The sequence below is a fragment of the Oncorhynchus masou genome, unplaced genomic scaffold, assembly GCF_036934945.1.
Source record: "Oncorhynchus masou masou isolate Uvic2021 unplaced genomic scaffold, UVic_Omas_1.1 unplaced_scaffold_14___fragment_4___debris, whole genome shotgun sequence".
Classification (NCBI taxonomy): Eukaryota; Metazoa; Chordata; class Actinopteri; order Salmoniformes; family Salmonidae; genus Oncorhynchus; species Oncorhynchus masou.
This window is the reverse complement of record NW_027016557.1, coordinates 58589-83743: the sequence shown is the minus strand read 5'-3', so window position 1 is coordinate 83743 and position 25155 is coordinate 58589. Positions and strand designations below refer to the sequence as shown.

General features: G+C 40.6%; 1 protein-coding gene across 2 annotated transcripts in view; it reads left to right on the top strand.

The window, feature by feature from the left end:
• Positions 1-4309: 4309 nt before the first annotated feature.
• The window catches only part of LOC135538866 (kinesin-like protein KIFC3), a 76715-nt gene continuing 55869 nt past the window's right edge, over positions 4310-25155 (top strand). The window contains exons 1-2 of one of the 2 annotated variants that reach the window (XM_064964752.1): positions 4310-4812; positions 7309-7375. The gene's annotated coding sequence lies outside the window, so the exon portion shown is untranslated. The remainder of the gene's footprint in view (positions 4813-7308; positions 7376-25155) is intronic. The other variant, XM_064964750.1, reaches the window with a different exon arrangement.

The following is a 25155-nucleotide window of genomic DNA, read 5'->3' as shown; positions in this document are numbered from 1 at the left end:
GAGAAGGGGAAGAAATGTTGTGGTCCTCCACTACTTTTCTATGCTCTTCTTGGTATATATTGACATTGAGATTTCAGACCGAAATGGTTAAAAAAAAACATTCTCTGTCTATTGCCGCGTTCACTTCATGTTAGAAACTCTGGACCTCCGAGACAAAATGAACTTAAGTTATTTGCATAGAGCTTCCTATTGGTTGATTTTCCAAGTGGGATACTCGGGTACCATCTTCTTTATAATGAGTGAGCAAGTCGAAAATGTTGGAGTTTCCGACAAGACGTGAACATGACATATGTCCCCCTTGGAAAAGTTCCCTTTACAGAGTTATCCTTTAATATTCTGGAATATTCTGTGTACCCCTTCTGTCCCTCACTCCCTCATGGTCTCACTGATGTTGTGTGTGTTAAATACGTTGTAGTACCTTAAAGCGGCAATTAGTAGTTGAAACAATAAGAAAGTGTACTTCCGCCCCTGTTTCGGTAAAAAGCTGAGGGATGGGGCTGAAGAAATGTAACCACTGTCAAAACATGACCATCCATGATATCAAAATGTAGTGTTATGCTTCTTTTGAGGCTATATAGTGTTTGTTTACGTTTACTTTGCTGATAAACATTGACGTAAAACAAGCTTATATTTGGGGTTGTGAAATGGTACGACAGTTGAACTAAACTCATGAGACATTTCTAAGTTACATTCTTCAAGAATCAATGGGTACATATCATTAATTTATATGTCCAAAAATGTATGTAGCAACCTTATTGATGCTTCATAAACCTAAGGAGCCTTTATGGTTATAGAACTCCATTACCCAGGGGAATTAGCTCCAGGTCTGCTACTGCTTCCTGCTTCTATGTACTGCCATTCTCCCCAAGGACCTGTGACAGAGGCAATATGGCCTTAACCAAACCTAGACGTTGCTGGTTTCTATATTTCTTTAGCCATTCCTTTTTAAAAGAGAGGCCATTTTCTTTTGTAGTCTGTGCCACAAGAGTGAACACTAGTCTTTCACTCTAAAAGAATGCTTAGCATTTAATTGTTGGGAAAACATCTGTTTCTCTTATCTGAGGAATATGGGAAAAAAACATTTTCTTATCTGAACTCTGATTGACTAATTCAGGGTCGTTGCCATGTGTCCTCCTGTCTGACACAGCAGGAGCACAAATGGGTTTCAATGATTTTACTGAGTTACTGAGTTTTGAGGTGTGTGTGTGTGTGTGTGTGTGTGTGTGTGTGTGTGTGTGTGTGTGTGTGTGTGTGTGTGTGTGTGATGTGGAAATGAGTGTGTATGAGCAGGAAGAGGTGCAGAAAGCCAGAGGAAGTGTTCATTGTGTCCGTCTCAACCAAACGGGAAAAGGCAGACTACAAAAAGGCGGGAATAAAACAATGCTGAGCAAGCCTCAGAACTAACCTCTGTCCAACATTGTGCTACATCTTAGGCTGTGGGTGTGTGTGCATACTTGTGGTGGGAGTCACATTTTAACTTAAATTAAAGTTAACTTTACAACCCCTTCCCATATCTATCAGTGACCTAAGGTCATAAACACAGTGGGTTGTCAGAGTGGGTTATTTTTAAACACCATGGCATAAGACGCCTAGGTGCTACTAGAAGATTTAGGGCGAGATTAAATCCCTACCGCAGAAGTAGGAAATTGCAGAAGATCTGCGTTATAGCTTGTTTTCAATTTCAACGCAATGTTCCTGCATTCTCGGATACTAGATTCACGGTAAATGCTGCATATGTCGGCTCAATCAAAAATTACCTTTACGCAGATCTTCCTAGATACTTCCGCGATACGGATTGAATCCAGCCCTTAAGTGTAACGCTCAGGGATCATGCCCATAGTTCATGTTTTTAGGAGACTGTTTTTAACATGGATATGTTTCAGTCGACTGGATGTGCTTTTGGTGTATTTTTCAACTGAAAAAGGATGAGACACACTGAACCATTTTGGAAATGTAAGCTATATATATATATATATACACACAAACACAGTTGAAGTCGGATGTTTACATACACCTTAGCCAAATATATTTAAACCCATTTTCACAATTCCTGACATTTAATCCTAGTAAAAATTCCCTGTTTTAGGTCAGTTAGGATCACCACTTTATTTTAAGAATGTGAAATGTCAGAAGAATAGTAGAGAGAATTATTTATTTCAGCTTTTATTTCTTTCGTCACATTCCCAGTTGGTCAGAAGTTTACATACACTCAATTAGTATTTGGTAGCATTGCCTTTTAAATTGTTTAACTTGGATAAAACTCGTTGGGTAGCCTTCCACAATAAATTTGGCCCATTCCTCCTGACAGAGGTGGTGTAACTGAGTCAGGTTTGTAGGCCTCCTTGCTCACACACACACACACACACACGCACACACACACACACACACGTTTTCAGTTCTGCCCATACATTTTCTATAGGGTTGAGGTCAGTGCTTTGTGATGGCCACTCCAATACCTTGACTTGTTGTCATTAAGCCATTTTGCCATAGCTTTGGAAGTATGCTTGGGGTAATTGTCCATTTGGAAGACACATTTGTGACCAAGCTTTAACTTCCTGACTGATGTCTTGATGTTGCTTCAATATATCCACATAGTTTTCAAACCCCCTGATGCCATCTATTTTGTGAAGTGCACCAGTCCCTCCTGCAGCAAAGCATCCCTACAACATGATGCTGCCACCCACATGCTTCACGGTTGAGATGGTGTTCTTCAGCTTGCAAGCCTCTCCCTTTTTCCTCCAAAAATAATGATGGTCATTATGGCCAAACCGTTCTATTTTTGTTTCATCAGACCAGAGGACATTTCTCCAAAAAGTACGATATTTGTCCCCATGTGCAGTTGCAAACCGCTGTCTGACTTTTTTATGGCGGTTTTGGAGCAGTGGCTTCTTCCTTGCTCAGCAGCTTTTCAGGTTATGTCGATATCGACCTCGTTTTACTGTGGATATAGATACTGTTGTACCCGTTTCCTCCAGCATCTTCTCAAGGACCTTTGCTGTTGTTCTGGGATTGATTTGCACTTTTCGCACCAAAGTACGTTCATCTCGAGGAGACAGAACGTGTCTCCTTCCTGAGCGGTATGATGGCTGCGTTGTCCCATGGTGTTTGTACTTGCGTACTATTGTTTGTACAGATGAACGTGGTACCGTTGGGCATTTGGAAATTGCTCCCAAGGATGAACCAGACTTGTGGAGGTCTTTTTTTTCTGACGTCTTTGCTGATTTCTTTTGATTTTCCCATGATGTCAATCAAAGAGACACTGAGTTTGAAGGTCGGCCTTGAAATACATCCACAGGTACACCTCCAATTGACTGAAATTATGTCAATTAGCCTATCAGAAGCTTCTAAAGCCATGACATAATTTTCTGGAATTTTCCAAGCTGTATAAAGGCACAGTCAACTTAGTGTATGTGAACTTCTGACCCACTGGAATTGTGATACAGTGAATTATAAGTGAAATAATCTGTCTGTAAACAATTGTTGGAAAAATCACTTGTGTCATGCACAAAGTAGATGTCCTAACTGACTTGCCAAAACTATAGTTTGTTAACAAGAAATTTTGGGTGGTTGAAAAACAAGTTTTAATGACTACAACCTAAGCGTATGTAAACTTCCGACTTCAACTGTATATATATATATATATATATATATATATATATATATTGTTTAAAATAATATATTTGGAACCAACAGCTGAATACAACTGGATACGTAAGCTCCCTTGTTAGATTCAGATTGATTTTTGACAACGAAGAAGAGAAATGTTTTATAGATGATGATTTGCCTAATATTGTTATAGGTATGCATTATATGTAAGTAGCTTGTAAATAATAAAAAATATTGGCTTAGTGAAGATTGGGTAAAGAGAGAGAAAGAGATTGTCCTACTGCCAGTGTGCCAGCCGCTATAGACCAGAGCTGTGGTAAACTAAAGGCGACAAAGTGATTATTTGATATCCATCTTTAAAGCTCTCATGATTTGCATTAAGACCACTGGTTGGTAATTAAGACGTTTCAGAGCATAGTGACAACTGTTTTCCTTACGTTTTGAGCTTTTGACTGGTCTGCTAAACAGGACATTACAGTGAGTAAACCACAGCACAGATCAGTAAAAAAAAATGCATTCATTGTGCTGTAGTTTTTTTGGACCACTGAGAAAGTCAAGGGAACAAGTTGAGGGAAAATATATTCTGTTGACAAATATCATTTAAATGGAACGAGAGCCTGTGACACGACTTCCGCTTTTGAACGTTAGCAAGGCGTTACTCCAGTTTAACTCCGCATCCACATTTACTGGGTTGGTGGAACAGAGCAGAAGATAACCGTCCCGGAACTCGAAAATAACCTTGGTCAAATCATGACCTCGGTCATTGGGAAAGTTGAAGCTCTTTCGAAACATGTCCAAGTTCCCGACGTAGATGACCGTTCAAAACTATTTATCCCATTCTGAGCTTGTCTTTTCCCGAGTACATAGTTGTCTTGAACGCACTAAAGTCAGAAGTCTGAGATTTCCGAGTTGGTTTGAACGCGACAATGTCTGACCTACGTCACGGTCTCTGAAGCGCTGTCAGCTGGTGAATTCCACTCCAAATCGCGAGGAGACTTGACTTTCGGCCGTAGCCGGGAAAAAAAAAACTTAACGGAAATATTTGCTCCACTGAACTCTGGATAGGCTACTTCGGGGTTTTGGACTCCACAACACAGTCCAACCGCTTTTTGATTGATACTCTTGATGTGAGGTTGATTTATTTGGTCTATTCGGGAAATTTACGGATAAAATAACAAGGCGAGGTTTCGCGTGTTGGACCGAGAGGTAAGAGTTACAAACTTTGCACTATTTTCCTTTCCTCGAGCACATTGTTTGCTTTCCATTTCGCAATTTATAGTAAATTGTTTGTCAAATTTGCACACACGTTTTTGTTTACACAATAAGTTGTAGTTGCCTTGTCAAAATAATGTTAGTTTGTATTAACATTTTTTTTCAAACCGCAAGTTGCACACTGATGTGGTCGTGCTGTTTAATTAGTGATATTGACTATCAATATTAGGCTACTTGGCAAGGCGCCCTAGACTACAGCCCAAAGCCACATTATCAAATTGCCTCGGAGCACATCCTATTCACTGAAAACAGCCGTGGTTCACACCATTCCAGCCGTTTCCACGCTTGTCAAAAAGCCTCCATCTTCTGTCAAACTAAAATGTTCCCAGCGTTTTCATTTCAGTGCTGAGCTGTGGGACAGTGCACGATGTTAGTGTGTGTGTGTGTGCGCGCGCGCCCACTCGTATAAAATATATACCACACATTACATTACACACAGTGTCTTCAGAAAGTATTCAGACCCCTTGACATTTTCCACATTTTGTTACAGACTAATTCTATAATTGATTCAGTAGTATTTTTCCCTTATCGATCTATACACAATACCCCACAATGACAAAAAAATCAGGTTTATAGAATTTTTTTCCCCTAATTTATAAAAAAACTTAAGTCACATTTATGTACAGTAACCAGTCAAAGTTGGGGGACACCTACTCATTCAAGGGTTTTTCTTGATTTTACTATTTTCTGCATTGTAGAATAATAGTGAAGACAAACTGAAATGGCACATGGAACATGTAGTAACCAAAAATATATTTGAGATTCTTCAAAGTAGCCACCCTTTGCCTTTATAACAGCTTTGCAGAGTCTGGGGTCTTGAGCGCTCTGGAGTAAATCAAATCAAACTTTATTTGTTACACGTGCCGAATACAGCAAGTGTAGACCTTACTGTGAAATACTTACTTACAAGCCCTTAACCAAAAGTGCAGTTCAAGAAGAGTTAAGAAAATATTGACCAAATAAACTAAAGTAAAATAAACAATGTCAACGTAAGTAGTCCGGTGGCCATTTGATTAATTGTTCAGCAGTTTTATGGCTTGGGGGTAGAAGCTCTTAAGAAGCCTTTTGGTCCTAGATGTGGCGCTCTGGTACCGCTTGCTGTGCGGTAGCAGAGAAAGCAGTCTATGACTTGGGTGACTGGAGTCTCTGACAATTGAATGGGTTGAACTCTGAAATTGCCTATTATATTGGTCCTGGATGGCAGGAGGCTTGACATCAGTGATGTACTGGGCTGTATGCACTACCCTCTGTGGCGCCTTATGGTCAGATGCCCAGCAGTTTCCATTCCAGGCGGTAATGCAACAGGTCAGGATGCTCTCGACGGTGCAGCTTTAGAACTTTTTGAGCATCTGGGGACCCATGCCAAAGCTTTTCAGTGTTCTGAGGGGGAAAAGGGTTTGTCGTGCCTTCTTCACGACTCTTGGTGTGTTTGGACCATGATACTACTTTGGTGATGTGGACACCAAGGAACTTGAAAATCTTGACTGCTCCACTACAGCCCTGTTGATGATCATGGTGGCCTACAATCAGCTCCTTTGTCTTGCTCAGTTTGAGGGAAAGGTTGTTGTCCTGGCACCACACTGCCAGTTCTCTGATCTCATCGTTGTCAGTGATCAGGCCTGCCACTGTTGTGTCCACGCAGTTGTGGGTGAACTGGGAGTACAGGAGGAGACTAAGTACACACCCCTGAGGTGCCCCAGTTTTGAGGATTAGTGTGGGAGATGTGTTGTTGCCTACCCTTAACCTAGGGGTAGCCTGTCAGGAAGTCCAGGATCAAGGATATCTCTGTACTTTACTCCATTCATCTTTGCCTCGATCCTGACTAGTCTCTCAATCCCTGCAGCTGAAAAACATCCCCAAAGCATGATGCTGCCACCGACATGCTTCACCGTAGGGATGGTCCCAGGATTCCTCCAGAGAATCTGGTTTCTCAGTCAGTCCTTTACGTGCCTTTTTGCAAACTCCACGCAGACTGTCGTGCCTTTTACTGAGGAGTGACTTGAGTCTGGCCACTCTACCATAAAAGCCTGATTGGTGGAGTGCTGCCAAGATGGTTGTCCTTCTAGAAGTTTCTCCCATCTCAATAAAGGAAATCTGGAGGTTTGTCAGAGTGACCACCGGGTTCTTAGTCACCTCCCTGACCAAGGTCCTTCTCCCCCAATTGCGCAGTTTGGCCAGACAGCCAGCTCTAGGAAGAGTCTTGGTGGTTCCAAACTTCTTCCAGTTTGGTACCTTCAATGCTGCAGAAATGTTTTGGTACCCTTCCCCAGATTTGTGCCTCGACACAATCCTGTCTCGTCGGAGCTCGACTGACAATTCCTTTAACCTCATGGCTTGTTTTTTGCTCTGATATGCACAGTCAACTGTGGGACCTTTATGTAGAAAGGTGTGTGCCTTTCCAAATCAAGTCCAATCAATTTTTTGCCACAGGTGGACTCCAATGAAGTTGTAGAAACATCTCAAGGATGACCAACGGAAACAGGATGCACCTGAGCTAGTACGTATGTAATTTAGTTATTTCTGTTTGTTGAAAGAGACCAGGGTGTGTCTCGTCGTCTTTAGACCGTGCCAATGAATGAATATATGAACTTATATTTTTAGATCATTTATGAGTTATCCTTAAAAAAAATTACAGACAAGTGTCAGGATAGCGATCTTGATTTGGCATCGGAGCAGAATTTCTACACGCTGGGTAATGGAGAGCCTGTTGATTGTTACAAATCTTGCTTCAGGAATAACTAAGTCTGTGTAACATCCTTCCCCTCTTACTGTTAGAAAATGTAATAGCTCAATGTGGGGCGGACTTATTTTGACAGACCACTGTTTTTAAAAGCCCTCCCTGTCGTTACTGCACCAGAGGGGGCTGTGTTTGTAAAATACATACCGCTAGAGTACAGGGACATTCCATTTTATTCTCAATGTTCCCTACAGTACCACTCCTCGCGTCATCACTGGCATGGCATTCCAGAGGCAGGAGTCATGTGCAGAACAAATTGACCCTACCCCTCTCTGTTAGACCTGCATAGCTGAGAACTTATGCAGCTTTTATTCAATTTCATGTTGATGTGAGGGAAGATGGTCAGGGCATGTCGGCTAAGTCTCTAGCTGTTCGGACAGTTATTGTGGGAACTGCTTAGACAGTTCATATGTTATGTTGTACTCCCATAAATGGAGACACAATTCTGCCCCCCTCTTGAACTTAGGCCTCACTCCCCCCTATCTGAGATATCTACTGCTGCCCTCATCCTCCACATACAACACCTGTTCTGCCAGTCACATTCTAAGGTCCGCAAAGCGCACACATCCCTGGGTCGCTCTTCTTTTCAGTTCGCTGCAGCTAGCGACTGGAATGAGCTGCAACAAACACTCAAACTGGACAGTTTTATCTCCATCTCTTCATTCAAAGACTCAATCATAGACACTCTTACTGACAGGTGTGGCTGCTTTGTGTAATGTTTTGTTGTCTTTACCTTTGCTGTTGTCTGTGCCCAATGTTTGTACCTAGGTCTCTCTTTATGTTGTGTTGTCTCTCTTGTCATGATGTGTTTTGTCCTATATTTTTATTTAATTTATATGTATTTTTAATCCCAGCCTCCGTCCCCGCAGGAGGCCTTTTGCCTTTTGGTAGGCCGTCATTGTAAATAAGAATTTGTTCTTAACTGACTTGCCTCGTTAAATAAAATAAAAAATATATAATACTCCTGGTCCCCCAAGCAAGGTATAGTTGGACAAGACACCAGTGTAGGCTGGGAGGGTGTGGAGACAGAGAGCAGACACACACACACAGTCTGTGGTTTCCGGATGATGGGCTGGTTGAGTCACAGGCTGTAAAGAGAATAAGAGACTACTCGTGGAAATTACATGTCATGCAGAGTGATTATGTAGCTCCAACCGTGTATATGCGTGCGTGCGTAGCTACTAGCTACACATCAGACAATGTATTCCATAAAATATTTGCCCAAGACACTGTATAGGGAAATCTGTTCCGAAACGTGCCATGTCTGTGTTTGCACAAAAGTGCGTGAGCTCACACATGAGGATAGTGTTTGTTTGGATCACAGTCAGTCTCTGGTTTGGTGCTCTATTGTAGGCTGTTTGTTAAATAAGTCCTGGACGGTTTGACTTGTTTTGCTGCAGTAGTGGAGATGAGGTTAGGGAATGGGGCGTGTGAACCACTTTTTTTCCCTTTCATCATATAAAGGATGGCATGTTGTGACTTCTCCATGCATTCAGGCATTATGTAACTGGTCTGATTGGAAGCATATTATTATAGAATGTGAACATTACCAGATAACCAGTAGGTGGTGCTGTTTGCTACAGTGTCTGTCACATAGATGGACTACAGTCTCTTGGCACCGATGTTGGTTAGCCTTCATGGATGGCATGCTCAGGTTAGAAGTTATCCTTTGGCACAGATCTAGGATCAGTTTATCTTCCCACAATTCATTATGAGGTTAATCACAAAACTGACCACGAGGGGGTCCAATCTGGCCCCTGGGTGTTTTTTTTTGAGTGAAATATACTTTTTCAGGGAGCATCTGCAATTCAAAAACGATGGATTAAGTACTATTTTATTTGTTGCACAGTTTGATGGTGAGGAAATGCGGCCCTCTGGACCTCATTGAAGACTGAATGCGGCCCCTGTGTCAAAATTAGTTTGACATCCCTGATCTAGGGAAACTGACAACTTCATCCTACTTAGTCTCATGGTCATTTCAACACAACTGTTAAATCGGATTAGATTCTGAACAAGAGAAGATGTGGAAACGACAGCAGAGCCTCAGTTCAGCTGTAGCTAATCTGGCCCAATTAAACTGTGTATGAAAGAGGGGTAGATTTTATATTAGGAAATGTTCATGCCATGTTGCCCACAGCGGATTACTGCCTAACTTCATTCTGCATGTTAATGGCTAAAAGACACAGTAAGAAAATGGCTAGGCTATTTTAAGTGTGAGCATGGGTTAGAACATTACACTATATCAGGGGTGTCAAACATACGACCTGCGGGTGGTTTGAGTAAATAAATTAAAAAGTTTGTTTTGGGTGTGGAACAAGCTCAATATACTTTTAAAATGACAGTGAGTGTCTCAAATTCCAAAAATGATAGCTAGAGGACAATTCTTTTGTACATTTTGACAACAAGCAAATGTAACCCATTTTCATTGCTTCCCTCCGGACCTTGAAGACCAAGTGCGGTCCCCATGCAAAATGAGTCCTAGACCTCTGCACTATATACATGCTCAATTACACTGAAACAAAACCCACACACATACACTACATACGTGCACACACATACACTTTTACACTCATCATATGCTGCTGCTCCTCTTATTCTTACTACTCTGACTCTTATTATATATCCTGATGCCTATTCACTTTATATTTTTATAGCTCCATTCTTGTATTTTAATTCTCTTGTTACTATTTTTCTTTTTTATTATACTCAACAAAAATATAATGCAACATGTAAAGTAGTGATGCACCGATATTACATTTTTGACCGATACCGATATATGATTTTCCTTGCCAAAGAAAACGATACTGATATTTAACATTTTGCTGCCTTTTAAGCATTCTAGAACAGTTGAATAGTTAGACCGCTGTGTCCATGTGTGTGTTAAGGCACTGCATCTAAGTGCAAGAGGCATCACTACAGTCCCTGGTTCGAATCCAGGCTGTATCACATCTGGCCGTGATTGGGAGTCACATAGGGCGGCCCAGCGTCGACCGGGTTTGGCCGGGGAATTTATTCTTAACTGACTTTACTAGTTAAATAAAGGTTACACACACACCACACTGACCAAAACATTATTTTGTTGGCATTTAAGTATATGCCAATTACCAGTAAAACATAATCAAAACCTATTTCACTTACTTGCTGTTTTGTTGTTCAGTCGTTTCATTCTCAACCAGGATTTCTATGGAACGCCGTTTGGGTCTTTGCGTGTCAAAAAGGGTATTATTTAACATTTATTTGACGTGTCAAATAACACTATTTGACCAATATGGACCTGAATGACTACACATCACAATTTATCACATTCATACATTTTTTACGTAGTTATTACACATTGATTACACTATCACTCGTATTTCATATGTCACAACGATGTATCGATACGTATGCTATGATGCTGGTAAAGTTGTCTCATGCTCCTATAGTGTTGGTCATAAAAAAAGCTAGCTAGATCATGGATGCAAACAATGTTCTTCCCCAAAACATAGCAAAATTACATCTGTTTCAGTAGCTATATAGTTAGCTAGCTAGCGGCGTTCCATAGAAATCCTGGTTGAGAATGAAACGACTGAACAACGAAACAGCACAGCAAGTAAGTGAAATAGGTTTTGATTATGTTTTACTGGTAATTGGGATATACGTAAATGCCAACAAAATAATGTTTTGGTCAGTGTGGTGTGTGTGTGTGTGTAACCTTTATTTAGCTAGGTGTCATCTAAAATAACCCTAATTTATAAGACTGTTCTTAATTTATTAATGGTGGTCGGACCCATCTATGTGAAGCTAGCCACAATAGGGGACTTTGCGGTTAGCCTTCAGAATAAAGGTATGTAATTGACAGTGAAGCAAATGACTAAATAGAATAATTATTTGTAGTCATTTGCTTCACTGTCAATTACATACTTTTATTGTGAAGGCAAACAGCAAATTCCACTATGTGCCTAATCCTTAATGTGGCTAGCTTCGCAACACATATCCCACATATAACGTTAGCTTTTGGTAAAAGGGTTAAGTAGCTGGCTAGCGATTTATTTTCATGACCTGAAGTTCAGTTTCAATAGGCGAACAAGTGGCAATCTAGCTAATACTAGGATTCCTAAATCATTGTGAAAAATAACAGAAATGACAGCAGTTTCTACTGGCCATTGTTTTCAGGCTGGTTGTATTGGTTCTAGCTAGGTACCAAGCTAAAGCTAGCTACCCCAGAAGTTGCGGTCGAACAAATTCTGCTTTATTACCAACGTGGTATTTTAAACACATCTTTCACGTCGTGTTTGCAGACTGTTTTGTACAGCTTTGACAGTGCTACTGTGTCATTTTTGACACGCAAAGACCCAAACGGCGTTCCATAGTATGTATGTCGTGAAGCTAATAGCAGTGACGCTATTACTGTCTAACTCCGGTAGGTCAACATCAGAAAAATAGCGCACTTGGTAGTGTTAACCGGTGCTCAACCAGTCAGCGAACACCAATATCACCCACGACCGAGAACGGTTGATTGTCAAGGGTAATGAATTCCATTATCTTGGCTTTAATGGATTTTGCCTTTGAGTTGTCTCGCTGAAATTTTGTTACTTTTTCAAATGACTGCTTTACTTGTTGACTGCTCAATCCATACAGCAGACATTGTGGGCTAGTTTAGGAATGCTGTGTTTCACATATAGCGCAACATTTTACGTGGCTTAATTACATCCGGTATCTTTGTAATATGGGTATGCGCGTCAGCTTTGACATCGGTTTTGCACATCGGGTGTTAAACGAGACATCGGCCGATTCCGATATGTTCACCAACTATATCGTGTGTTAGTAATGTAACGTTTTGATCCCATGTTTCATGAGCTGAAATAAAAGAACCCAGAAATGTGTTTACATCCCTGTTAGTGAGCATTTCTCCTTTGCTAAGATAATCCAGCCACCTGGCAGGTTTGGCATATCAATAAGCTAATGAAAAATCATGATCATTAGTCATTACACATGTGCACCTTGTGCTGGGAGCAATAAAAGGACACTCTAAAATGTGCAGTTTTGTCACACAACACAATGCCACATGTTGAGGGAGCGTGCGGTTGGCATGCTGACTGCAGGAATATCCACCAGAGATGTTGCCAGACAATTTAATGCTGCTTTCTCTACCATAAGCCGTCTACAATGTCATTTTAGAGAATTTAGCAGTATGTCCAACCGGCCTCACAACCGCAGACCATGTGTAACCATGCCAGCCCAGGACCTCCATCTGGCTTCTTCACCTGCGGGATCGTCTGAGACCAGCCACCCGGACAGCTGATGAAACGGAGTAGTATTTCTCTCTGTAATTAAGCCCTTTTGTTGGGGAAAACTCATTCTGATTGGCTGAGTCCCTGCCCAGTCCATATGAAATAGATTAGGGCCTAATAAATGTACTGATTTCCTTGCATGAACTGTAAGTCAGTGAAATTGTTGTTTTATATATTTTTGTTCCGTATATAATCCTTATCATTGGGAAGGGCTTAACTGTAACGTCGACAACTGTTGTATTCAGCGCTTTGATTTTCCTTGCCTAGCCTTTCCGCGAGGCATCACAAGCAGTAGGGTAGAGAGTGAAAGTGTGGAGAGACAGGCTGTGTTTTGAGGCGAGGAGACGGGAGGTGTGTGTGTCGGGGCTGGGAATTGCCAGGGACCTCCTGATACGATATGTATTGTGATTCTCCCAATTCTATATGTATTGCGATTGTATTCATCTTTTGCGATTTGATGTTCCAAACATATTACGCACTAGACGAGAGAGCATAAGAATTTAGTTTTGATCAGTCATGGAAATAAAAGTGAGAACATGCTGGCTCACTAAAAAGATGGAGAACAAGCTGCAGCATGAAAATACTGTAGTACTGGAGCAGGTACGCTTTTGACTAGATGGGATTCAGCTTCTGTCAGATTTGACTTTTTTGTAGCAGGTTAGCAGAACTTACATAGCAGATTAGGATAATTAATGTAGCAGGTTGGGAAAATGTAAATTAAGATTAGGAAAAGGGTTAGTCTCGTAATGAAACAGGCTTCCCTAAAATGGGAAGCCTGGCGAAATTAATGGTAGAAAGATAGCTAAATAGGGGTGGGAACCCAGTGTAAATCAGTGACTCCTCGCAACTCATCAATAAAATGCCTTTCTTGGGGTCAGCTCCAATAGTACTAACTAGTGTTGTAGGCGCAACAGTGCGTGTGAATGGCCAGGAAATCGTAGCTTAAAACACCATCAAAAGATGTTGATGTATGTTAATTTTGTGTATAGAGCACACTTCTGGCAGTACACAATTCTCCAGACCTCCAAGGGAGGTGTGATAACGACATGATTTTGGAGGAATGGCAACGCACAGAATAGGGTTAGCCAGAATTTCCCAAAATTCAATTTAAGGTTAATTTGACAAGTTATATCCCTTCTAGCCAAGCCCCGCAGGTACATCCAACCTAGTATTTTTTACAAATCAATATTTGGAGTCAAAGTATTGCTATAATATCGACCAAAATAATATTGCGATATGAAACTATATACAGTTGAAGTCGGAAGTTTAGACAAATGCATTTAAACTCAGTTTTTCACAATTCCTGACATTTAATCCTAGTGAATATTCCCTGTTTTAGGTCAGTTAGGATCACCACTTTATTTTAAGAATGTGAAATGTCCGAATAATAGTAGAGAGAATGATTTATTTCAGCTTTTATTTCTTTCATCACATTCCCAGTGGGTCAGAAGTTTACATACACTCAATTGGTATTTGGTAGCATTGCCTTTTTAAATTGTTTAACTTGGGTCAAACGTTTCGGGTAGCCTTCCACAAGCTTCCCACAATAAGTTGGGTGAATTTTGGCTCATTCCTCCTGACAGAGCTGGTGTAACTGAGTCAGGTTTGTTGGCCTCTTTGCTCACACACGCTTTTTCAGTTCTGACCACACATTTTATATGGAATTGAGGTCAGGGCTTTGTGATGGCCTCTCCAATACCTTGACTTTGTTGCCCTTAAGCCATTTTGACAAACTTTGGCAGTATGCTTGGGGTCATTGTCCATTTGGAAAACCCATTTGCGACCAAGCTTTAACTTCCTGACTGATGTCTTGATGTTGCTTCAATATATCCACACAATTTTCCTCCCTCGTGATGCCTTCTATTTTGTGAAGTGCACCATTGCCTCCTGCAGCAAAGCAACCCCACAACATGATGCTGCCGCCCACATGCTTCACGGTTGAGATGGTGTTCTTCGGCTTGCAAGCCTCCCCTTTTTCCTCCAAACATAATGATGCTCATTATGACCAAACAGTCCTATTTTTGTTTCATCAGACCAGAGGGCATTTCTCCAAAAAGTACTATCTTTGTTCCCATGTGGAGTGGCAAACCGTAGTCTGGCTTTTTTATGGCGGTTTTGGAGCAGTGGCTTTTTCCTTGCTCAGCGGCCTTTCAGATTAAGTCGATATAGGACTTGTTTTACTGTGGATATAGATACTTTTGTACCTGTTTCCTCCAGCATCTTCACAAGGTCCTTTGCTGTTGTTCTAGGATTGATTTGCGCTTTTCGCACCAAAGTACGTTCATCTCTAGGAGACAGAACGCGTCTCCTTCCTGAGCGGTATGACGGAGGCATGGTCCCATGGTGTTTATACTTGCATACTATTGTTTGTACAGATGAACGTGGTACCTTCAGGCATTTGGAAATTGCTCCCAATGATGAACCAGACTTGTGGAGGTCTACATTTTTAAAGAATTATAAGTTAAAAAATCTGTCTCAACAATTGTTGGAAAAATGACTTGTCATTCACAAAGTAGATGTCCTAACTAACTTGCCAAAACTATAGTTTGTTAACAAGAAATTTGTGGAGTGGTTGATAAACGAGTTTAAGACCTAAGTGCATGTAAACTTCTGACTTCATCTGTATGTATTGCGATTCAATAATGTGATTATTTTATTTTTTATTTTTTTGGCTATTTGATGTTCCAAACATATTGAGCACTAAATAGTGCATTCGGAAAGTATTCAAACCCCTTGAGTTTTTCCACATTTTGTTAGCTTTATTCTAAAATTGATTTAAATAGATGTTTTTCCACATCAATCTACACACTACTGTGTGTATACCATGTTTAGTGTGTTTTAGACATTTTTGAAAATCTATTCAAATTAAACTGAAATATCACATTTACAATAAGAATTCAGACCCTTTACTCAGTACATTGTTGAAGCTTCTTTGGCAGCAATTACAGCCTTGTGTCTTCTTGGGGATGATGCTACAAGTTTGGCACACCTGTATTTGGGGAGTTTCTCCCATTCTTCTCTGCAGATCCTCTCAAGCTCTGTCAGGTTGGATGGGGAGTGTCGCTGCACAGCTATTTTCAGGTCTCTCCAGAGATGTTAGATCGGGTTCAAGTCCAGGCTGTGGCTGGGCCACACCAGGATATTCAGAAACTTGTCCCAAAGCCATCCTGCGTTGTGTTGGCTGTGTGCTTAGGGTCGTTGTCCTGTTGGAAGGTGACCCTTCGCCCCAGTCTAAGGTCCTGAGTGCTCTAGAGCAGGTTTTCAGCAAGGATCTCTGTACTGTCCTCTGTTCATCTTTGCCTCGATCCTGACTAGTCTCCCTGTCGCTGAAAAACATCCCCACAGTATGATGCTGCCACCACCATGCTTCACAGTAGGGATGGTGCCAGGTTTCGTTTGGCATTCAGGCCAAAGAGTTCAATCTTGTTTTCATCAGACTAGAGAATCTTGTTTTTCATGGTCTGAGAGTCCTTTAGATGCCGTTTGGCAAACTCCACACGGACTGTCGTGTTCCCCAGATCTGTGCCTCGACACAATCCTGTCTCGGAGCTCTACGGACAATTCCTTCGACCTCATGTCTTGGTTTTTGCTCAGACATGCACTGTCAACTGTGGGACCTTATATAGACAGGTGTGTGCGTTTCCAAATCATGTCCAATCAATTGAGTTTACCACAGGTGGACTCCAATCAAGTTGTAAAACATCTGAAGGATGATCAATGAAGACAGGATGCACCTGAGCTCAATTGAGTATCATAGCAAACGGTCTGAATACTTATGTATATAAGGTATTTCTGTTTTTTATTTTAATACATTTGAAAACATTTCTAAACATGTTTTCACTTTGTCATTATGGGATATTGTGTGTAGGTTGATGAGAAAAATAAAATCAATTTTAAAATAAGGCTGTAACGTGAAAAACAATGTTGGGAAGGGGTCTGAATACTTTGAGTGCACTGTACATTGTTTTGTTTTCCTATTATCTGACAGCTTAGCTGTCGTGTTCAGGTAGATGCCCGCTCAGTGGAGCTCATATGTTATTGAGTTGCAGTGATATTAGTTTACATAGCCAGCTAACCTGTTCCCACCGATGCAATTAATTTGGAAACTGTCCCAGTTTCATAACTTATCAGCTAACATTGGCAACATTGTAGTTAGTCTGTCAGGCAAGAAAACAAGAGTCGGGGGGCCACATTGTGCTTCGCTCGTGATGCTGTCACTTGATCGACTCACTCCCTCCCTATAAAGACAACCAGCTCACTATCCCCATCAAAATTGATGAATTATTGTTTTTAACCTGTTTGGCTAAATTGCACAGTGTCGTCTTTGTAATATTTTACTTTCAACAACCTAAATAAATAAACAATAGTTGTGTTGAATCTTTAAACCGTTGGTACATACTTTGTTTGACTTCTTACCATCTGTGAAAAGTATCCTGACCTTGGTGCTTGAAGTGTGTACTGTATATTAAAGGTTGACCGATTTTAATTGGCATGGACGATTTTTAAGTTTTCATAACAATCTGCATTTTCGGACGCCGATTACATTGCATTCCATGAGGAAACTGTGTGGCCGGCTGACCAACTGTTACGCGAGTGCAGCAAGGAGCCACGGTAAGTTGCTAGCTAGCATTAAACTTATCTTAGAAAAAACAATCTTCATAATCACTGATGATATTACTAGGTTAACTAGCTTGTCCTGCGTTGCATATAATCAATGTTAATTTATAATTGACTCAGTCTACTTCACCAAATTGGGGATGATTTAATAAAAGCACATTTGCGGAAAAAAAGCACCATCACTGCACGAATTCCTTTCTTAAAATCAATACACAGAAGTATATTTTTAAACCTGCACATTTAGTTAAATTCATGTTAGCAGGCAATATTAGCTAGGGAAATTGTCACTTCTCTTGCATTCATTGCATGCAGAGTCAGGGTATATGCAGCAGTTTGGGCTGCCTGGCTCATCGCAAACTAATTTGAAATGTACATCGTTATGACATAACATTGAAGGTTATGTAATGGGATTATTTAGATTTAGGGTTGCCACCCATTCCATAAAGTACAGAACGGTTATGTATTTCACTGAAAGAATAAACTTTTTGTATTCGAAATGACAGTTTCCGGATTTGACCATATTAATGACCAAAGGCTCATATTTCTGTGTTTATTATAATTTAGTCTATGATTTGATAGAGCAGTCTGACTGAGCGGTCGTAGGCAGCAGCAGGCTCGTAAGCATTCATTCAAACTTTACTGCATTCGCCTGCAGCTCTTTGCAATGCGCTGTTTATGACTTCAAGCCTTTCAACTCCTGAGATTAGGCTGGCAATACTAAAGTGCCTATTAGAACATCCAGTAGTCAAAGGTATATGAAATACAAATGGTATAGAGAGAAATAGTCGACGCGTCATAATACCTATAATAACTACAAAAATAACTTCTTAAACTTAAAACTGGGAATATTGAACCACCAGCTTTCATAAGTTCTAAGCAAGGAACTTAAATGTTAGCTTTTTTACATGACACATATTTCACTTATATTCTTCTCCAACACTGTTTTTGCATTATTTAAAACAAATTGAGCATGTTTCATTATTTATTTGAGAACAAATAGATTTTATGTCTGTATATTAAGTTAAAATAGTGTTAATTGTTCATTCAGTATTGTTGTAATTGTCATTATTACAAAAATAAAAATAAATAATGATTTATCTGTATTGGCTTTTTTTTGTTCATCGAATAATCGGTATCGGCGTTGAAAAATCATAATCGGCCGACCTCTACCGTATTTGGTTAGAATATGATCCATCTATTTGTGAATGTCTTTTTGTGTGCTCTATCCTGCCTGATTATCCATCAGTCTGGAATACATATGCACAACATGAACTGGGAAAAATCTGTTTACTAAGGGCTTCATAAAGTTATTTTGATTGAAAGTGCTCTATAGCATCATGATGATACTGTGTGGGTGGAATTGGAGGCGTGTAACAAACACAATTTATTTAGGGAAAATAAGTAACTATTAGGAAGAGTGTGTATGGTTGACATAAAGAGAGAGAGTGAGAGGGATGATGTTCCTGACCACAATTGTATCCTATTTGTTGCTCTCTCTCTCCCTCTGTTAGTCTGTTCCTCAAGGTCAGTAAAAGTGAGGGAATTGATGTGGAGAGTGGGGGCTCAGCAGCAGGGAGGAAGAGGAGTTTAGAGATGATAGGAGGGATATAAATGGAGCGAGGGAACATGGAGAGGAAGCAGAGGGAAAGCACAGCCGAGAGGGAGCCTACATTTCCATGGAGTCCCACCATTCACTCTTGTACCACTAAAGTTTACAGTTGCAGGGGTTTAGGAGTTGTTATTAAAAGTGGTAGCAGTCAATTTTTTTTACTTTCTTCAGATTGGTGTTTAACACCAAATCCAATTTACTCAATTGTTGTCAAAGTAGGTTACTCTTTCTACATTTTGTCAGACCTAGTCTGTACTAAATTTAATTGAGGTTATCATTTTATACATTTTACATTTTTTTAAATAGTCGCTGAATAGTTATTACACAAGTAAGAATTGTTGTCAATCAAATAGCCTACTTTGTGGGTTTTCAAATGCTTTCTGAATATTGTCCATTGGTCACATTTTGGATAATATTTATTTATTTATATGTAAATAATATTTGTTACTTGGTACATTGAATAATTTAGGCAAGTGTACTACAATTTAAATATTCTATTTTTTTTAAATTATTTTTGATAGTGAGTGTCTTTACACAATGGAAGACTGAGGTTTTTTTTATTGAGATGAATGTGGTGTCATTAACTTCTTTGGGCTGCAATCCCGTTAACGGGATAATATGGCATCAGCCAGTGAAAGTGCAGGGCGCCAAATTCAAAACAGAAATCTCATAATTAATATTTCTCAAACATACATGTATCTTATACCGTTTTAAAGGTAATCTTGTTGTTAATCCCACCAGTGTCCGATTTCAAATAGGCTTTACAGCGAAAGCACCACAAACAATTGTTAGGTGACCACCAACTCACAGAAAAACCCAGCCATTTTTCCAGCCAAAGAGAGGAGTCACAAAAAGCACAAATGGAGATAAAATGAATCCCTAACCTTTGATCTTCATCAGATGACACTCATAGGACTTCATGTTACACAATACATGTATGTTTTGTTTGATAAGGTTAATATTTATATACAAAAATCTCTGTATACATTGGCGCGTTATGTTCTCTAGTTCCAAAAACATCCGGTGATATTGCAGAGAGCCACATCATTTTACAGAAATACTCATTATAAATGTCGATAAATACAAACGTTAGACATGGAAATATAGATATACCTCTCCTTAATGCAACCGCTGTGTAACATTTAAAAAAAAAAACTTTACGGAAAAAGCAAACCAAGCAATAATCTGCGACGGCGCTCAGAAAATAAATCCAATTATCCGCCATGTTGAAGTCAAAAAATCAGAAATCACATGAAATATTCCCTTACCTTTGATCTTCATCAGAATGCACTCCCAGGAATCCTAGTTCCACAATTAATGCTTGATTTGTTCGATAATGTCCATTATTTATGTCCAAGTAGCTACTTTTGTTAGCGCGTTTAGTACACATCTAAACGCTCGTGCAGGTCCATCCGAATGTCGGACGAAAACTTTAAAAAGTTATATTACAGGTCGAAGAAACTTGTCAAACTAAGTATAGAAGCAATCTTTAGGATGTCATCATAAATCTTCAAGAAAGTTTCAACCGGAGAATTCCTATGTCTGTAGAGAAGCCTTGGAACGCAGGTCGCTATCATGTGTAATGCGTGTGACCAGGACCTGGCTCTCTGCCAGACCACTGACTCAAACAGCTCCCATCTGGTTCCACAAGACAGTAGAAGCCTCATTCAAGTTTCTAAAGACGGTTGACATCTAGTGGAAGCCCTAGGAAGTGCAACTTTATCCATATCCCACTGTGTATTCAATAGGGGCTGGATTGAAAATCGACCAACCTCAGATTTTCCACTTCCTGTTTGGATTTCTTCTCAGGTGTTTGCCTGCCATATGACTTCTGTTATACTCACGGACATCATTCAAACAGTTTTAGAAACTTGAGTGTTTTCTATCCGATACTAATAATAATATGCATATATTAGCAACTGGGACTGAGGAGCAGGCCGTTGACTCTGTGCACCTTTCGTCCAAGCTTCTCAATACTGCCCCTGTAGCCATAAGAAGTTAAAGAAGAGCTTGTGCTTAAAAATAAGTTGTAATTATTTGTTCTTCATTTTTGAGCTATCTGTTTTCTCCCTGAACATGAGACAACTGTGTTGACAAAACTGCACATTTTAGACTGGCCTTTTGTCCCCAGCACAAGGTGCACCTGTGTAATGATCACACTGTTTAATCAGCTTCTTGCTATGCCACACTTGTCAGAAGGATGTACTGTTTTGGCAATGGCGAAATGCTCACTAGCAGGGATGTAAACACGTTTGTGCACAACATTTTAGAGAAATAAGCTTTTTTTCTGTATGAAACATTTCTGGGATATTTTTTTTCACTTCATAAAACATTGAGATGGTTTGGGATGAGTTGGACCGCAGAGTGAAGGAAAAGTGCTCAGCATATGTGGGAAGAGTCCCTACCTATGTGACTAGCACCCCGGGTCAGAGGTGAAGGTCTCTGACCTCGCATAACCTATCTGGTTTTTTTTAGCAGGTCTGTGTTTGCATATCTGAAGTAGCGCCCCAACAGCCCAAGGTTCCTCTCTCAGCACTAAGCCATGTCCGTGTGTGTCTGTCAGTCAGAAATATGTAGTTTGTGAATATCTCGTGAGTCTGACTGTTACCATAGTAGATGCCCAGAAGAGTTGACAAACCTTGGAGATTGATATATTCCCTGTTTCGTGTGCCACTCAGAGTCCCCTTTTGCCATGAGTTCATGGTGTAGACCTACAGTATATGCAGTTAAGTCTGGCCTGTGTGCGTTAATCACCAGTTTGAGTGGGAGTTGTCTTGGCATATGAACAGCCATGAGAGGAAGGAACAAGTGTGTCACATGTCGAAAAAGGCTGCAAGGGCAAGTTGGTTTTCCACACGCCTGTTTTTCTGTAACGTCGAACCATGTGCTGTAACGGTTTGAGTGAAACATGTTACGGGCCAACCAGGGAGGGAGCACAGAGACCGGAAGAGGGGGAGGAGGCAGAACCTCAGGGTTCTCTTGTGGGATTTTGGCACTCTTCTTTCCTCCCTCTGTCATACTCCCTAGCCCTTTTTCCCCCTTCACTGTTTCTCAACAGCCTCTCTCTGTCCCTTTTCTCTCTCTCCACCCTCTGGCTGTGTAGCTGCCTCTCCACCCATCGTCTTCCTCTCAAACCTCATCCTTAGAGGCGTGATGTCAGTGGTGTGTTGGCCACACTGTTAGGGATGGTCTACCCTCTAACCTGTTATTAAGTGTGTGCATGTGTGTGCCTGTCCCTCCCTGCTGTGTCACTGTAATTTAGCTCTGAAATAGCCCAGTTGAGAAAGATGAAAAGGGCGTATGTAGTGCATTGTGGGCTTGTCCAAGAGTTAAGATTGAGGCTTTCTGCCGACTGCGCACTATCTGCCTGTTTCTCTCACATCCTCCCCCCACGTTCTTTCTTTCTCCCTGACTCCCCCTGCTCCCCTCTCTTTGACTCAGACTAGGGATGGATCGGTGTTATCATAATGTCACTATTCAAATAGTATCATGAAATGTTTTTGGATATCCAGTTTATTTTATTGCACAGTTTTTAACCTGAGCACTGCTGCGCGAGGTAGAGACCCTGTGCTCTATTGCTGGAGCAATGGGTGGGGTTGGTGTGTAGGAGCTGGGAGTGGAGCGGACGTGAGGAAGAGGGCCAACTCGGCTACAGCCAAGACTAGCTAACTTGTAGCAGCCATAATGTTATTTATCATCCCATATAACAGTGCCTGTCTTGACTGGAGTAGCCTAGAGAAACTAGCTAACTACCTAGGCAATTTGCAGGCTACATGCTGTATTTGTACAACAATGTCACATGGATATGTTTATTGTATTTAGAAAAAGCCTCTTCATTGTTAAAATAGACACTTAAAAAAAAATGAATACTCACAAGTAATCAAATACTAACTTCCGTTCAGATATTTGAATATGCCCATCCCTATTTCAGATGGCCTTGCAATCCATATTTGGGTGTGGGGTGACTGAGTTTAAAGCCTTTACCTAAAGCCATAAAGTGAAGTGTGGCACATTTTCTCCTGTAAGCTGCTTAAACGCCCACACCAGTAGAAATCCACTTTTTCAAGCTGAAAGATGACGGCCAGAGCTTACCCGTGTTGCACAATGATTTAAGTCATAGTTTTAGTCAAAGTATGATACATTTATGCTTGAAGTGACCCATTTGTGTGAATGATATTTGTGTGTCTAACGTTCTCACTCATCATTATTCACGATTCATTCAGGACTACCGTAATCATGGTAGCATCCACATTTACAAACTGCTTAGAAACATATTCTATTCTTATTTACAATAATAGTGACTACAAAACGGCACTACATTATTTACTATTCATTTCTATTAGGCACAAAATAGTCTGAAACACAAATCCAGGGGGTCTAAGATACTTAGTGAGACCAACTCACACACCTGAGATCTCCTGCACGCGCGTGCACACACACACAGGTTTGCACATTCTCGCACTTTAGCACATTCTCTCTTTCATACACATTTTTACTTCTAGGCCAAGCGAAATGTTTGTTGACTTCCTGGTTGACTGTAACACCACACCATGTGTCCCACTAATTGTTTTGACTTGTCTCTGTAATGAGATTATGGTTCTTTAATTTTATTTTATTTAACCTTTATTTAACTAGGCAAGTCAGTTAAGAACAAATTCTTATTTACAATGACGGCATAGGAACAGTGGGTTTAACTGCCTTGTTCAGGGGCTGAAGGACAGATTTTTACCTTGTCAGTTCGGGGATTCGATCTAGCAACCTTTTGGTTACTGACCCAACACTCTAACCACAAGGCTTTCTGCCGCCCAAACCACTGCAACCACTATAACACTGGAACCCACTAATACCAAACCACTAATACACATGAAACAAATCTGATCACTCCACCCATGCCTTATCACCTTTTATGGTTTGATTCAAACTTATCAGCCACTTAATCTGCTATTGAACCTCAGACCTCGTTTACTAGTCTCTCTGGCCTTTCCTTACTCTGTTTGTTGTAAGGGTTTACTGTCTGGAGTAGAAAGGTCTATTCTATACTGCCCGATGGTACAGGTCTTAAGGTCTTATGTCCAAGATGGCATAGCAGTCAGACGTCCTCGATTTGTCATGTCCCGTGTGTATGTATATATATATCTCTTCGCATAACATATCTTTTATATATATATTTTTTTCTCCAAAAACTCAAATTCAAAACACTCTCCTGCAACCTGCCTCACCAATTTTTTTTATTATTTTTTTTAAATAAAAAGTATTATTTACCTCAAATCTGAAATCCACAATAGAAGCTAGCCAGGAGCTAGCCAGTTCACTGGCTAACGTTAGTATATAGTCAAAAAACGGTTGATGGTCATCATCTATCCTTTAACTCGAAAAGCTATCACCAGTTTTGTACAACGTGACTCAGACCAGAATATACCGGACCTATTTTTCTCTCCATATCCCTGGATTTCAACCGAAAGCTCTGAACATTTACACCTGGATCTCGCAGCTAGCTAGCTGCTATCCGTGTGACTATTGGCTTACGTCGGTCCCGGAGCAAACTTAAATTATTACGGAGCTAGTCAGCTGAAGAGTTCCATCAACCACTCCTGGGCTACAATCACCTATCCGGACCCGTTTTACCACCGGGCCTTCACGACTGTACTACCGACATTATCTGCACGAGGGAGTTAGCTGTCTTATCGGCTGCTATCTGAATAGGTCTCTCGGACAATTTTGCTTGGGTCACTATTACTATATCTATTTTGCCAATTGGATTGATCCCCTCTACCACACGGAACCCCACTAATCTACTAACGGATACGCACGAAGTGGCTAAAAACAGAACACCGTCCTACGCTAGCTTGCTACCGATGGCCCGGCTAGCTGTCTGAATCACCGTTACCCCAACCAACCTCACTACTAACTGGACCCTTATGATCACTCGGCAAAGCATGCCTCTCCTTAATGTCAATATATATGCCTTGTCCATTGCTGTTCTGGATAGTGTTTATTGGTTTATTTCACTGTAGAGCCTCTAGCCCTAACAATTATACCTT